This window comes from Salvelinus sp. IW2-2015, linkage group LG26, assembly GCF_002910315.2.
Source record: "Salvelinus sp. IW2-2015 linkage group LG26, ASM291031v2, whole genome shotgun sequence".
Classification (NCBI taxonomy): domain Eukaryota; kingdom Metazoa; phylum Chordata; class Actinopteri; order Salmoniformes; family Salmonidae; genus Salvelinus; species Salvelinus sp. IW2-2015.
Genome location: NC_036866.1, coordinates 20,953,994 through 20,968,658, shown reverse-complemented (window position 1 = coordinate 20,968,658; position 14,665 = coordinate 20,953,994). Strand labels below are relative to the sequence as shown.

Sequence of the window (14,665 nt, the reverse complement as noted above, 5' to 3'; positions counted from 1 at the left end):
GGAGATCCGCTGCTCAGCTGACTCAGGAGAAAGTTGAAAGATTAAGATTTTGAGGAGAGAAAATAGTGGAGTGTCCTGCTGCTGGAGTCTTGGCAGTACCGGCCGTTCCCTACTATTGTTTGAAAGTGTTGGCATTCTGTCAGCTTGTAGTGCTGTAATTACACAGGGGTTTGGTATTTGGTTGACAGGACCATACTGTATTTCTGTCTGAGAGGCTTATGCTCTTTAGCAGCACTGGGGCCGACCCCCTGGAGAGGGCTGGTATGTCCRACTGTTTGTCCCCTGGTCTGGGCATTCACACACACATTAGAAAGCTTGTAACACAATGGACAAAAACCACTGACATCACCATATATGTATTTAGATGAGGGTAGCTTCCTGTAGCTATCTAAAATGAACTGTATTTGATTGGTGACTGTAATGAGGATATATAGATGGAAGGTTTAGGCTACATTTTTCTGAGAGATGTTTATTTCAAATCAAATGTTATTCCCAGACTGGCCTTGATAACCATGCCTTTAGAGAAAGACAACCTGACAATACAGATAATACTTTGTAACGTGCTAGCTATCTGCTTGCTATTTCAGAATGAGGGATTAATGAGACCAGGAAGTGATGCTAGTGTATAAATAGATGAAGTAGTTTCCCACCAATCAGTATTAGTGAGTGAGTGGGGGAGTTTGTGGTGGTCAAATGAGCGGAGGTTTACTCAAGCCTACAAAGAGCTCAGCTGAGTAACCCTCACCCATGTTGCCCAGGCCTGACTCACCTCTGACTGACTCACAGTCCCCTGCCTGGGCTCTGGGTGCTGGCATGGAATTCCCCCCTGTCACCCCCTAGGAGGTCTGGCAGTGAAACTCCTCTCCTAGTCCGTTCCATCATTTCACTCAGAGGGATTACAGGTGTCACACAGTCACTGAGCGTAGTAATAACAGACACCAGGCTGTGACAGGCAAGGACTAGTGGGAAGGAAGGTTGATTCAGGTAGGGTCAGTCAGTCCACACAGGTGAAATTGTGCACAACCATCTGTGAGTCATAGGGTTTCAGATATAGGTTAAACACTAATGTAGAGTACATACCGAACATATGAAGATGTGTTAGTGTCTCAAATACATACAGTACAGTGTGCTATCATGCAAATAAATTCAAGTTATTCCTTGTCTTAAATTTGTTATCATGTAGGTGGCTGCCAAACATTATAATTTCCTGGTGTTTCTCAAAGAGCTTTAAGTCTAAGCAATGTTACAGAGAAAACTACGGGTTTGAAACAGACCTTGATTTGTGGCTGGCAGTCCTGCCATGGGCCTAATCTCTTAAACACAGTGCACCCAGTCCCTTCCCTAGCTAGCGTTGACGGGATCTCTCTCTCCTCCCAGTTCAGCTGCAAACAACTGGGCCTGGGGGCAAATATTTTCTGTTGTAATCAAACCGTGGGTTCCCCAGGGCACCTGCTTTACGTGGTGGATAATTGGGCTTTACTGGAGGAATAAATCAAATCAAATCAAACTTTATTTGCCACATGCGCTGAATACAACAAGGGTAGACTTTACAGTGAAATGCTTACTTACAAGCCCTTAACCAACAATGCTGTTCAAGAAGAAGAAAATATTTACCAAGTAGGCTAAAATAAAAAGTTATAATAAAAAGTAACACAATAAGAATAACAATAACGATGCTATATACACGGGGCACCGGTACCGAGTCAGTGTGCAGGGGTACAGGCTAGTTGAGGTAATCTGTACATGTAGGTGGGGGCGAAGTGACTATGCATAGGTAACAAACAAACAGCGAGTAGCAGCAGTGTACAAGAGGGGCTGGGGGGGGGTCAATGTAAATTGTCCGGTGGTGATTTTTCTGAATTGTTCAGCAGTCTAACGTTGAGGAGCCTTTTCGTCCTAGACTTGGCGCTCCGGTACCGCTTGCCGTACAGTAGCAGAGAAAACAGTCTATAACTTGGGTGACTGGAGTCTCTGACAATTTTATGGGCTTTCCTCTGACAACGCCTATTATATAGGTCCTGGATGGCAGGAAGCTTGGCCCCAGTGATGTACTGGGCTGTTCGCACTACCCTCTGTAGCACCTTATGGTCAGATGCTGAGCAGTTGCCATACCAGGCGGGGATGCAACCGGTCAGGATGCTCTCGATGGTGCAGCTGTAGAGCCTTTTGAGGATCAGGGGTAGAGGTCAACCGATTATGATTTTTCAACGCCAATACCGATACCGATTATTGGAGGACAAAAAAAGCCGATACAGATTAATCGGGCCGATTTTAAAAATTATATATATTTGTAATAATGCAATTACAACAATACTGAATGACAATGAACACTTTTATTTTAAACTTAATATAAACATCAATAAAATAAATTTAGTCTCAAATAAATAATGAAACATGTTCAATTTGGTTTAACTTCTCTGTGCTACGGATCCCTTTAGCGGGATCATTTTCCTAAACAACGCTGAATTGCAGGCGCAAAATATTACTAAAAATATTTATAATCATGCAATCACAAGTGAAATATACCAAAACACAGCTTAGCTTGTTGTTAATCCACCTATCGTGTCAGATTTTGAAAATATGCTTTACAGCGAAAGAAATCCAAGCTTTTGTGAGTGTATCAATCAATGCTAGAACAGTTAGCCCCAAATTAGCATGGTCACGAAAGTCAGAAAAGCAATAAAATTAATCGCTTACCTTTGATGATCTTCGGATGTTTGCACTCACGAGACTCCCAGTTACACAATAATGTTATTTTTTGTTCGATAAATATTACTTTTATAACAAAAAAACGCCATTTGGGTTGCGCGTTATGTTCAGAAACTACAGCCTCGTTCCAGTCCTGAAAGGCGAGAGAAAATTCCCAAACGTATCAGATTCAAAAATATTACAAAAAATATTTATAATCATGCAATCACAAGTGAAATATACCAAAACACGGCTTAGCTTGTTGTAATCCACCTATCGTGTCAGATTTTGAAATATGCTTTGCAGCGAAAGCAATCCAAGCTTTTGTGAGTGTATCAATCAATGCTAGAACAGTTAGCCTTATATTACTTGGTTAGCTTGGTCACGAAAGTCAGAAAAGCAATAAAATTAATCGCTTACCTTTGATAATCTTCGGATGTTTGCCACTCACGAGACTCCCAGTTACACAATAAATGTTCTTTTTGTTCGATAAATATTACTTTTATAACAAAAAAACGCCATTTGGGGTTGCGCGTTATGTCAGAAAACCAAAGCCTTGTTCCGTTCGACGAAAATTCCAAAAGTATCCGTAATGTTTGTAGAAACATGTCAAATGTTTTTTATAATCAATCCTCAGGTTGTTTTTAACAAACATAATCGATAATATTTCAACCGGACCGTAACCTATTCAATAAAAGAGAGAAAGAAAATGGAGAGCTACCCCTCTCGCGCGCAGGAACTAATCAAAGGACACCTGACTACTTTTGAAAAATCTCGCTAATTTTTCAAAATAAAAGCCTGAAACTATGTCTAATGCCTGGTCACAGCCTGAGGAAGCCATTGGAAAAGGAATCTGGTTGATACCCCTTTAAATGGAAGAAAGACGGGCAAGGAAACACAGATAAATAAATAAAATAAAAAAACTTCTGGGTTAGATTTCCTCAGGTTTTTGCCTGCAGAATCAGTTTTGTTATACTCACAGACAATATTTTTGACAGTTTTGGAAACTTTGGAGTGTTTTCTATCCTAATATGTAAATTATATGCATATTCTACGATCTGGACCTGAGAAATAGTCCGTTTACCTTGGGAACGTTATTTTTTTTTTAAATAAAAAAATCTGACCCCTAGCGTCAAGAGGTTTTAAATAATGCAAAAACAAAGTGTTGGAGAAGAAAGTAAAAGTGCAATATGTGCCATGTAAAAAAGCTAACGTTTAAGTTCCTTGCTCAGAACATGAGAACATATGAAAGCTGGTGGTTCCTTTTAACATGAGTCTTCAATATTCCCAGGTAAGAAGTTTTAGGTTGTAGTTATTATAGGAATATTTCTCTCTATACGATTTGTATTTCATATACCTTTGACTATTGGATGTTCTAATAGGTACTTTAGTATTGCCAGCCTAATCTCGGAAGTTGATAGGCTTGAAGTTATTAACAGAGCTGTGCTTCAAGCATTGCGAAGAGCTGCTGGCAAACGCAGTAAAGTGCTGTTTGAATGAATGCTTACGAGCCTGCTAATGCCTACCACCGCTCAGTCAGACTGCTCTATCAAATCATAGACTTAATTATAATATAATAACACATAGATATACGAGCCTTATGTCATTAATATGGTCAAATCCGGAAACTATCATTTAAAAAACAAAACGTTTATTCTTTCAGTGAAATACGGAACCGTTCCGTATCCCTAAGTCTAAATATTGCTGTTACATTGCACAACCATCAATGTTATGTCATAATTACGTAGAATTCTGGCAAATTAGTTCGCAATGAGCCAGGCGTCCCAAACTGTTGCATATATGCTGACTCTACGTGCAATGAACGCAAGAGAAGTGACACAATTTCCCTAGTTTAATATTGCCTGCTAACATTAATTTATTTAAACTAAATATGCAGGTTTAAAAAAAATATTCTTCTGTGTATTMATTTTAAGAAAGGCATTGATGTTTTTGGTTAGGTACATTCGTGCAACGATTGTGCTTTTTTCGCAAATGCGCTTTTGTTAAATCATCCCCCGTTTGGTGAAGTTCACTGTCTTTGTTAGGAAGAAATGGTCTTCACACAGTTCGCAACGAGCCAGGCGGCCCAAACTGCTGCATATACCCTGACTCTGTTGCACAGAACCCTAGAGAAGTGACACAATTTCCCTAGTAAAAAGAAATTCATGTTAGCAGGCATTATTAACTAAATATGCAGGTTTAAAAATATATACTTGTGTATTGATTTTAAGAAAGGCGTTGATGTTTATGGTTAGGTACACATTGGTGCAACGAGAGTGCTTTTTTCGCGAATGCGCTTGTTAAATCACCTGTTTGGCGAAGTAGGCTGTGATTCAATGATAAATTAACAGGCACCGCATCGATTATATGCAACGCAGGACAAGCTAGATAAACTAGTAATATCATCAACCATGTGTAGTTAACTAGTGATTATGTTAAAATTGATTGTTTTTTATAAGATACATTTAATGCTAGCTAGCACCTTACCTTGGCTCCTTGCTGGTAGTCAGGTAGTCAGCCTGCCATGCAGTCTCCTCGTGGAGTGCAATGTAATCGGCCATGATCGGTGTCCAAAAATGCAGATTACCAATTGTTATGAAAACTTGAAATTGGCCCTAATTAATCGGCCATTCCGATTAATCGGTCGACCTCTAATCTGAGGACCCATGCCAAGTCTTTTCAGTCTCCTGAGGGGGAAAAGGTTTTTTCGTGCACTCTTCACGGCTGTCTTGGTATGTTTGGATCGTGAAAGTTCGTTGGTGATGTGGACACCAAGGAACTTGAAACTCTCGACCTGCTCCACTACAGCCCCGTCGATGGGGGCCTGTTCGGCCCGGCTTTTCCTGTAGTCCACGATCAGCTCCTTTGTCTTGCTCACATTGAGGGAGAGGTTGTTGTCCTGGCACCACACTGCCAGTTCTCTGACCTCCTCCCTATAGGTCGTCTCATCGTTGTCGGTGATCAGGCCTACCACTGTTGTGTCATCAGCAAACTGAATGATGGTGTTGGAGTCGTGTTTGGCCACGCAGTCGTGGGTGAACAGGGAATACAGGAATAAGTACACACCCCTGAGGGGCCCCAGTGTTGAGGATCAGCGTGGCAGACGTGTTGTTGCATACGCTTACCATCTGGGGGCGGCCCGTCAGGAAGTCCAAGATCCAATTGCAGAGGGAGGTGTTTATTCCCAGAGTCCTTAGCTTAGTGATGAACTTTGTGGGCACTATGTTGTTGAACGCTGAGCTGTAGTCAATGAACAGCATTCTCACATAGGTGTTCCTTTTGTCCAGGTGGAAAAGGGCAGTGTGGAGTGCGATTGAGATTGCGACATCTGTGGATCTGTTGGGGTGGTATGCGAATTGGAGTGGGTCTAGGGTGTCCAGGAGGATGCTGTTGATGTGAGCCATGACCATCCTTTCAAAGCACTTCATGGCTACCGACGTGAGTATTCATTTATGCAGGTTACCTTCGCTTCCTTGGGCACAGGGACTATGGTGGTCTGCCTGAAACATGTAGGTATTACAGACTCGGTCAGGGAGAGGTTGAAAATGTCAGTGAAGACACTTTACAGTTGGTCCGCGCATGCTTTGAGTACACATTCCGGTAATCCGTCTGGCCCAGCAGCTTTATGAATGTTGACCTGTTTAAAGGTTTTGTTCACATTGGCTACCAAGAGCGTTGTCACACAGTCATCCAGAACAGCTGGTGCTCTCGTGCATGCTTCAGTGTTGCTTGCCTCGAAGTGAGCATAAAAGGCTTTTAACCCGTCTGGTAGGCTTGCTTCACTGGGCAGCTCGCGTCTGGCTTTCCGTTTGTAGTCCATAATAGTTTTCAAGCCCTGCCACATCCGACGAGCGTTAGAGCGGGTGAAGTAGGATTCAATCTTAATCCTGTATTGACACTTTGCTTGTTTGATGGTTCGTCTGAGGGCATAGTGGGATTTCTTATAAGCGCCCGGATTAGTCTCCCGCTCCTTGAAATGGCAGCTCTAGCCTTTAGCTCGATGCGGATGTTGCCTGTAATCCATGGCTTCTGGTTGGGATATGTACGTACAGTCACTGTGGGGACGACGTCATGAATGCACTTATTGATGAAGCCGATGACTGAGGTGGTGTATTCCTCAATGCCTTTGGATGAATCCCGGATCATATTCCAGTCTGTGCGAGCAAAACAGTCCTGTAGTGTAGCATCCGCATCATCTGACCACTTCCGTATTGAGCGAGTCACTGGTACTTCCTGCTTTAGTTTTTGTTTGTTAGCAGGAATCACGAGGATAGAATTATGGTCAGATTTGCCAAATGGATGGTGGGGGAGAGCTTTGTATGCATTTCTGTGTGTGGAGTAAAGGTGGTCTAGGATTTTTTCCCCCTGGTTGCACATGTGACATGCTGGTAAAAATTTGGTAAAACTGATTTAAGTTTGCCTGCATTAAAGTCCCTGGCCACTAAGAGTGCCGCTTCTGGGTGAGCATTTTCTTCCTTGCTTATGGCCTTAGAGAGTTGGTTGAGAAAGGTCTTAGTGCCAGCTTCACTTTGTGGTGGTAAATAGATGGCTACGAATAATACAGTTGAGAACTCTCTTGGTAGATAGTGTGGTCGAGAACTTATCATAAGGTACTACAATGTTACAGTTTTGAATGTCCAGTTGGTAGGATAATCTTAATGGTAGGTCATCAATTTTATTTTCCAACTATTGCACGTTAGCAAGAAGAATGGAAGGCATTGGGAATTTGCTCGCTCGCCTCCGGATTCTCAGAAGGAACCCCGATCTGCGTCCCCTTTTCCGGCAATCTTTTCTTCACGCAAAAGGCATGGATCTGGGCCTATTCCAGTGAAAGCAGGATATCCTTCTCGTCGAACTCGTTACAGGAAAAAGTTTCTTCCAGTCCGCGGTGAGTAATCGCTTCTCTGATGTCCAGAAGTTATTTTTCGGTCATTAGAGACGGTAGCAGCAACATTATGTCCACAATAAGTTAAAAACGTAACTAAATAGCACACAATTAGTTGGGAGAATGTAAAACGTCAGCCATGTTCTTTGGCGGCATCTTTGAGAGGCAGAGACGGAGGGAGTTTAGATAAGAAATCCGTTGCGGAGCAGAACACCTAGCTAGTCCTACACCAGGCAAAATGGATTCTGCACAAAGAGCAGGATTTCAGCTCTGTCTGGTATGGTTACAATAGCGCTGGGCTTTCTTCTCACATAGCCAATCACAAAGGTTGCTTTGATGCCCTTGGGGCAGTTAAACGAACCAGGGATTGTTGTCAAAGCTAACAAAACTGAACACATCCACTGATGTTTTATCTGAACATATTGACTGAGGTAGGTTTGTGAGGCGCATGCAGATGGTCTAAAAGCCTGTGCCACTTCTGCTTGATTGAGCTTTCAATGTCCATCCTGACTTATAGTACAGTAGGCCTATCCACATCTTTTCTGTGTATTTTGGTTCCCCTGAAATGTGTGAAATGAGTGCTCCCTGAATTCCTGCATTGCCTTGTCTCACACCAAACCACTGAAATGTTTGGCTGAGGTCACAATGATGTTTCATGCTCTGGAAAATAATTTTATCTCCACTGTATCCCCACTCAAGGCTGTAATTTTAGGATTTATTGTTGGGCATTGTGAGAATTCTATGCAAGATTTTACCATTGTGACTGCCTGTGCTTATGGATGAGAGGAGAACGTGTTTCTGGTATGTAGATAGGAGAAATCAGAACTGTGATGAACTGGGTGTCCTTCCTTTCTCTCTGTGTGATTACAATAGAGTGGAACTGCTTTCTGGTTTGTGTGTAGTTCCGCTACACTCTCACCAGTTTCCCTGTCACTCAGTCTTGTTCAATGGGCGGAGCTCCAGCACTTTGTTGTAGCCTGTAGCTACAAGAATCAGAGATGTTTTCTTACTGCTGTTGAAACTTGACTTGACAGGAAGGAGAGGTTGAAGATCTTTGTGTGTTATTTATCTGTTATTTCCACCTTGAGATGATTCATAAGAGTGGCAGCCACTTTAGTATGCTTTAGTGTTACTGCGTATTTGTGTGAAAACATTTGTTTGACTTGGCCTCTGTACTGTAAGTGTGACTGATAAGATTTGAAAGTATAGTATGTTGATTGCCTCTTTATGAATGAGTCCTTAGATCTAGTATTCATTTCTACATTGTGTGTGTGTGTGTGTGTGTGTGTGTGTGTGTGTGTGTGTGTGTGTGTGTGTGTGTGTGTGTGTGTGTTTTGTAAAGCGTGTTGTAGAAGGGGTGTTGTGACACCTTTGGAATGTGAGTTAACTGGCGAGGTGCATGTAGAGGTTGTGGAATGTTCCGGTAAGTGGGCCGCTGAGAGCTGGAGCGAGTAGAAGACGGGCCTGGGCTCGCCCAGAGAAGGACATGGATCCTAAGGTGTTACACACCAATACATACACATTTACTGGAATAGCAACAAAACAGTCATGAAAAAAAGTTTTTTACTGATCAGGCCTATTTTCTATGAGGAGAGAGTTGTGTGAACATGTTTGTTGTGAGCCCTATTCAATGAGATCTGTGACCTCACCGAATGTCATGTTAGTTATGCTATTTCTGTTCTAGTATATTCCTGTTAAGTCTTGTCTTTCAGGATTCTGTTCCGTACATTTTGGCATAAGCCTGCGGTTAGCCCCTATGTGACTACTGTATCTTATTATTCACATTATTTGTCTACAAATCGTCCCATATGGGCCTCTCGCTGGCCTTTTTATGAGGTAGCCCCTAAATGTTGCTCTCTACCTTGTGGAAAACCATTTTAATGGGCGATTCCACGCCAGCGGGAGTGGAAAATATTTTTGGTATCTCAGATTGTTCTGGCAATTCTCACATAGAAACTTCATTGGGAAAAAGMATGTTTGAAATGCTTTTGGAATTTTGGAATCACAAACAATGTTTTTTGAAAATCATGGTGAAATTGTCAATTTTAGGCCTTTTTTAGACCTATACATGCCTCCTGTAAGACCCTATGATCTGTGAACTGTACATGATACAGACAACATCATGGTGTCATTATACTCCTTATAGTGTCCTCTAAAATATGGAGTATGTCTTGAATTTTACACATTTATTTATTCAACATTACAAATATTCATATTCATATCTCAAAACGACCCTTTTTGATTTTGTTAATTTTAAGACATATTGTTTGGAACAATATACTCTTCAAGTACATCAAATTTCCACGGTGGGCTCTCTGCTATTTCTGAAGCCTGCCCTCGCTACATATTTGTCGCCAGACCCACTGGCTCCAGGTCATCTATAAGTCTTTGCTAGGTAAAGCTCCGCCTTATCTCAGCTCACTGGTCACAATAACAACACCCACCCGTAGCACGCGCTCCAGCAGGTATATCTCACTGGTCATCCCCAGAGCCAACACCCACTTTGGCTGCCTTTCCTTCCAGTTCTCTGCCGCCAATGACTGGAACGAATTGCAAAAATTGCTGAAGTTGGAGACTTATTTTTCCCTCACTAACTTTAAGCATCAGCTATCTGAGCAGCTAACCAATCGTTGCAGCTGTACACAGCCCATCTGTAAATAGCACACCCAACTACCTACCTCATCCCCATATTGTTTTTATTGACTTTTTTGCTCTTTTGCACACCAGTATTTCTACTTGCACATCATCATCTGCACATCTATCACTTAATTTGCTAAATTGTAATTACTTCGCTACTACGGCCTATTTATTGCCTTACCTCCTTACTCCGTTTGCACATACTGTATATATTTTTTTTATTGTGTTATTGACTGTACTTTTGTTTATCCTATGTGTAACTCTGTTGTTTTTTGTCGCACTGCTTTGCTTTATATTAGCCAGGTCGCAGTTGTAAATGAGAACTTGTTCTTTTATGAGGGCCACCAACACAGTGAATGGGAAAATGGATTCAAAGGGAACTCCCTCTGCTGGCGTCTTGCTGAATGTGCAGTCCTTAAGTAGTACTGTGATTGATTAATGACCTATAATGTCAATTTCTATGCATCTAATGAGTCATATCATTAAAAGTAGCAGAGATCCCACTCTGGAAATGTGACGTGTTTGAAGAGTATATTGTTATATAGTTTTGAGATATTAATACAAATATTTTTTATATTGAATACATGAATGTGACAATTTTTATTTCAAGACATACTCCATATTTTAGAGGACACTATAAGGAGTATAATGACACCATGATGTTGTCTGTATCATGTACGCTTCACAGATCATAGTGTCTTACAGGAGGCATGTATAGGTCTAAAAAATGCCTAAAATGGACAATTTCACCATGATTTTCAAAAGCATTTCAAACATCCTTCTTCCCAATGAAGTTTCTATGTGAGAATTGCCAGAACAATCTGAGATACCAAAAATATTTTCCACTCCCGCTGGCGTGGAATCGCCCAAATATCTCAGCAGCAGCACAGTGTGTCTGTGTGTGTCACAGCAGTGTCTGTCAGCTTATTAAGGCCAAAACTAGATCCCCATCGACAGTCACTTCTCTACATTCACTCACTAGGGCCCTGRTTTTCTGCACGACGATAGACAGAGAGACAGACTGACAGGGAGTATGTCTGATCCCTCTTCCTGTCAGTGTGAATGTCTTATACCGCTGGCTTACACACAGGCCTTGCCAAGGCTTTGCTGTAATTGCAGTCTGTGTACTGCTGCTATGTTGCTGTGGGCATTTGAAGAGTCATGGGCTATGTGCTAGCATGCTACTTAGCCCCAGGGGAAGGCAGTGACTTCTCAGAAGTCTACCCTCAAACAGATAAACTAAAAGGTTACCTTTTGTAACCCAGGGGGGGTGGTTTGGCTAGGCTCAGGTGGCTAATGTGATTTAAGCAGCAGAGACAGCCTTGTTTTGTCTGTGCTATCCATCTGTTTTAAACAAATAAAAACTTTTGATGACTGAGGGGGTGTTTGTTTAAAAGGGTGGGGGTTAGATGTGGGAGAAACAGCACAAAGGAGAAAGGGAAGAGTATTGTTTTCAAAATATATGACTTATTGCTGTCATGCTTTGTGAGTTCAGGAGAGAGGGGGGGTGGTTCATAAAATGTTGTGTCCCTGTCCCCGAGGTCCTGTGTCCGTGGGACAAATACACAGTCGTCTACAAAACACACACACACACACTCTCCTGTGACTTAACCAGTGTTTGTCCCACGGGGTCACGTAGAGGCAAAAGACAAAGGCCTTCCTGCCCTCCCCTCCCCTCTCTTTCTCTCTCTCTCTCTCTCTCTCGCACCCACACGCGCACGCACGCACGCTGTCTGCACTGAGCGTGCTACACCAGTTGCCACGTTACTTCCTGCTCAGTGGCTGTCTGAATGAACACTGCAGCCCTTTCCTTCCCTCTCCCAGACCCACTGCACCCCTCTTTCCTCTCCTTCTCTTCCTGTGGATCTCTCTCCATTTCCTTTCCACCATCACTCATTCCCTAGCTTTTCCCCATAGCTTCTTTAGCTTGCTGTTAGGTGTGTATGTATAATCTCCCCTTTTGCCCGCGACCCTTTTAAATGCAAAACAATTAGCTTTCATTCCTCTGTATGATGAAGATCCTTTTCTTCTTCTCACTCTCTGTCTCTGTCTCTCTCTCTCTCTCTGTCTCTCTCAATTCAATTCAATTCAAATCGCTTTATTGGCATGACGTAACAATGTACATATTGCCAAAGCTTATTTTGGATATTTACAATATAAAAACAAGTCAAAATAAAAATGAGAATCAAAATTGTCAACGTGACAACAGTAACAACAATAACCAAGGGTCAAAATAACCATACATTCAACAATAACAATAAGCATACAGTAGAGTACATGTGCAGGTTGATTGGTTTGTCAGACACTGTCCCTCAACTTATGGCAGGCAGCAATGTAGTGCGCTGCCAACCCACAGCTCTCTGCGTCCTCTCCCAACCGGACGGGTAGCCTACTCTCATCAGAGAGGTCTTTGAAACCTTGAATAAGGGTTTCAAATTTGGGGAAATGACACTCTCTAATTGTTTTATATTTTTGACATTTTGTCAGGAAATGCAGCTCCGTCTCAGGTTCTGCTGTTGTGCAGTGGTTGCACAGCCTTTCCTCTACAGGGAGCCAGGTTTTCCTGTGTCTACCCTTCTCAATGGCAAGGCTGTGCTCACTGAGCCTGTACTTTGTCAAGGTTTTTCTAAGGTTTTGATCAGTAACCATGGTCAAACATTTAGCCACAGTGTACTGTCGATTTAGGGCCAGATAGCACTGCATATTCAATTAGTTTTAGCCAAATTTGAATAGGTATTTCAATTTGAATTAGCTTTTTAATGGCGTAGAATGCCCTGCGTGCTTTCTCTCTGTAACGGCCATTGTTGCATGAAGAAGTGGACCAAAGCGCAGCGTGGTAAGTGTTCATGATTTATTCATAAAACTGAACACTGAATAACAAAAACAACAAAGAGAACGAACGAAACCGAAACAGTTCTGTCAGGTGCAGAAACACAAAACAGAAAACAACTACCCACAAAACACAGGTGGGAAAAGGCTACCTAAGTATGGTTCTCAATCAGAGACAACGATAGACAGCTGCCTCTGATTGAGAACCACACCCGGCCAAACACACAGAAATAGAAAACAGAACACAAAACATAGAATGCCCACCCAACTCACACCCTGACTAAACCAAAATAGAGACATAAAAAGGATCTTTAAGGTCAGGGCGTGACAGTACCCCCCCCCCCCCCTCCCCCCAAAGGTGCAGACTCCGGCCGCAAAAACTAAACCTATAGGGGAGGGTCTGGGTGGGCATCTATCGCGTGGTGGCGGCTCTGGTGCGGGACGTGGACCCCGCTCCACCTTAGGCTTGGCCCACTTAGATGGCGCGGGGACCCTCGCAGCGGGCTCCGGACAGGAGGGCGACTCTGGCAGCTCCGGACAGGAGGCGACTCTGGCAGCTCCGGACAGGAGGGCGACTCTGGCAGCTCCGGACAGGAGGGCGACTCTGGCAGCTCCGGACAGGACTCACCGGGCTGGGGAGACACACAGGAGACCTGGCTCTGGGAGCAGGCACAGGACTCACCAGGCTGGGGAGACATCCAGGAGGCCTCTTCCTTGGCCGAGGCACCGGATACACTGGGCTGTGGCGGCGCACTGGCGGTCTCGAGCGCAGAGCTTGCCCCACACGTTCTGGCTGGATGCCAGCTTCCACCCGGCAAATGCGGGACGCTGGCACCGAGCACACCGGCCTGTGAATGCTCCGCCTCGACACCGTGAGCATCACCCCATAGCACGGGGCCTGACCAGTCCCATGCTCGCCACGGTAAGCACGAGGAGTTGGCTCAGGTCTACTACCTGACTCTGCCACACTCCCCGTGTGCCACCCCCCCCCCCCAAAAAATGTTTGGGGGTGCCTCTCGGGCTTCCTTGCCAGCCGTTTGTGTTGCCAACTCCATTCTCCGGTATCCCTCCTCGCACTGTTCTAGAGAATCCCAGGCGGGCTCCGGCACTCTCCCTGGGTCGACCGACCACCTCTCTATCTCCTCCCAGGTTGTCTCATACTCCAGATAGCACTGCTCACCTGTCCAGGAGTCCCTTTCACCACGCTGCTTGGTCCTTTGGTGGTGGGTAGTGCTGTAACGGCCATCGTTGTATGAAGAAATGGACCAAAGCGTGGTAAGTGTTCATGATTTATTCATAAAACTGAACACTGAACAACAAAAACAACAAAGAGAACGAACGAAACCGAACAGTTCTGTCAGGTGCAGAAACACAAAACAGAAAACAACTACCCACAAAACACAGGTGGGAAAAGGCTACCTAAGTATGGTTCTCAATCAGAGACAACGATAGACAGCTGCCTCTGATTGAGAACCACACCCGGCCAAACACACAGAAATAGAAAACATAGAACACAAAACGTAGAATGCCCACCTCAACTCACGCCCTGACCAAACCAAAATAGAGACATAAAAAGGATCTCTAAGGTCAGGGCGTGACACTCTCTCAGTTCATTCACAGGGGGCT

General features: G+C 43.6%; 1 protein-coding gene across 3 annotated transcripts in view; it reads left to right on the top strand.

Annotated features, from left to right (window-relative positions):
• bcar1 (BCAR1 scaffold protein, Cas family member) overlaps nt 1-14,665 on the top strand; it is a 116,591-nt gene that overhangs the window by 61,961 nt on the left and 39,965 nt on the right. The window lies entirely within an intron of this gene.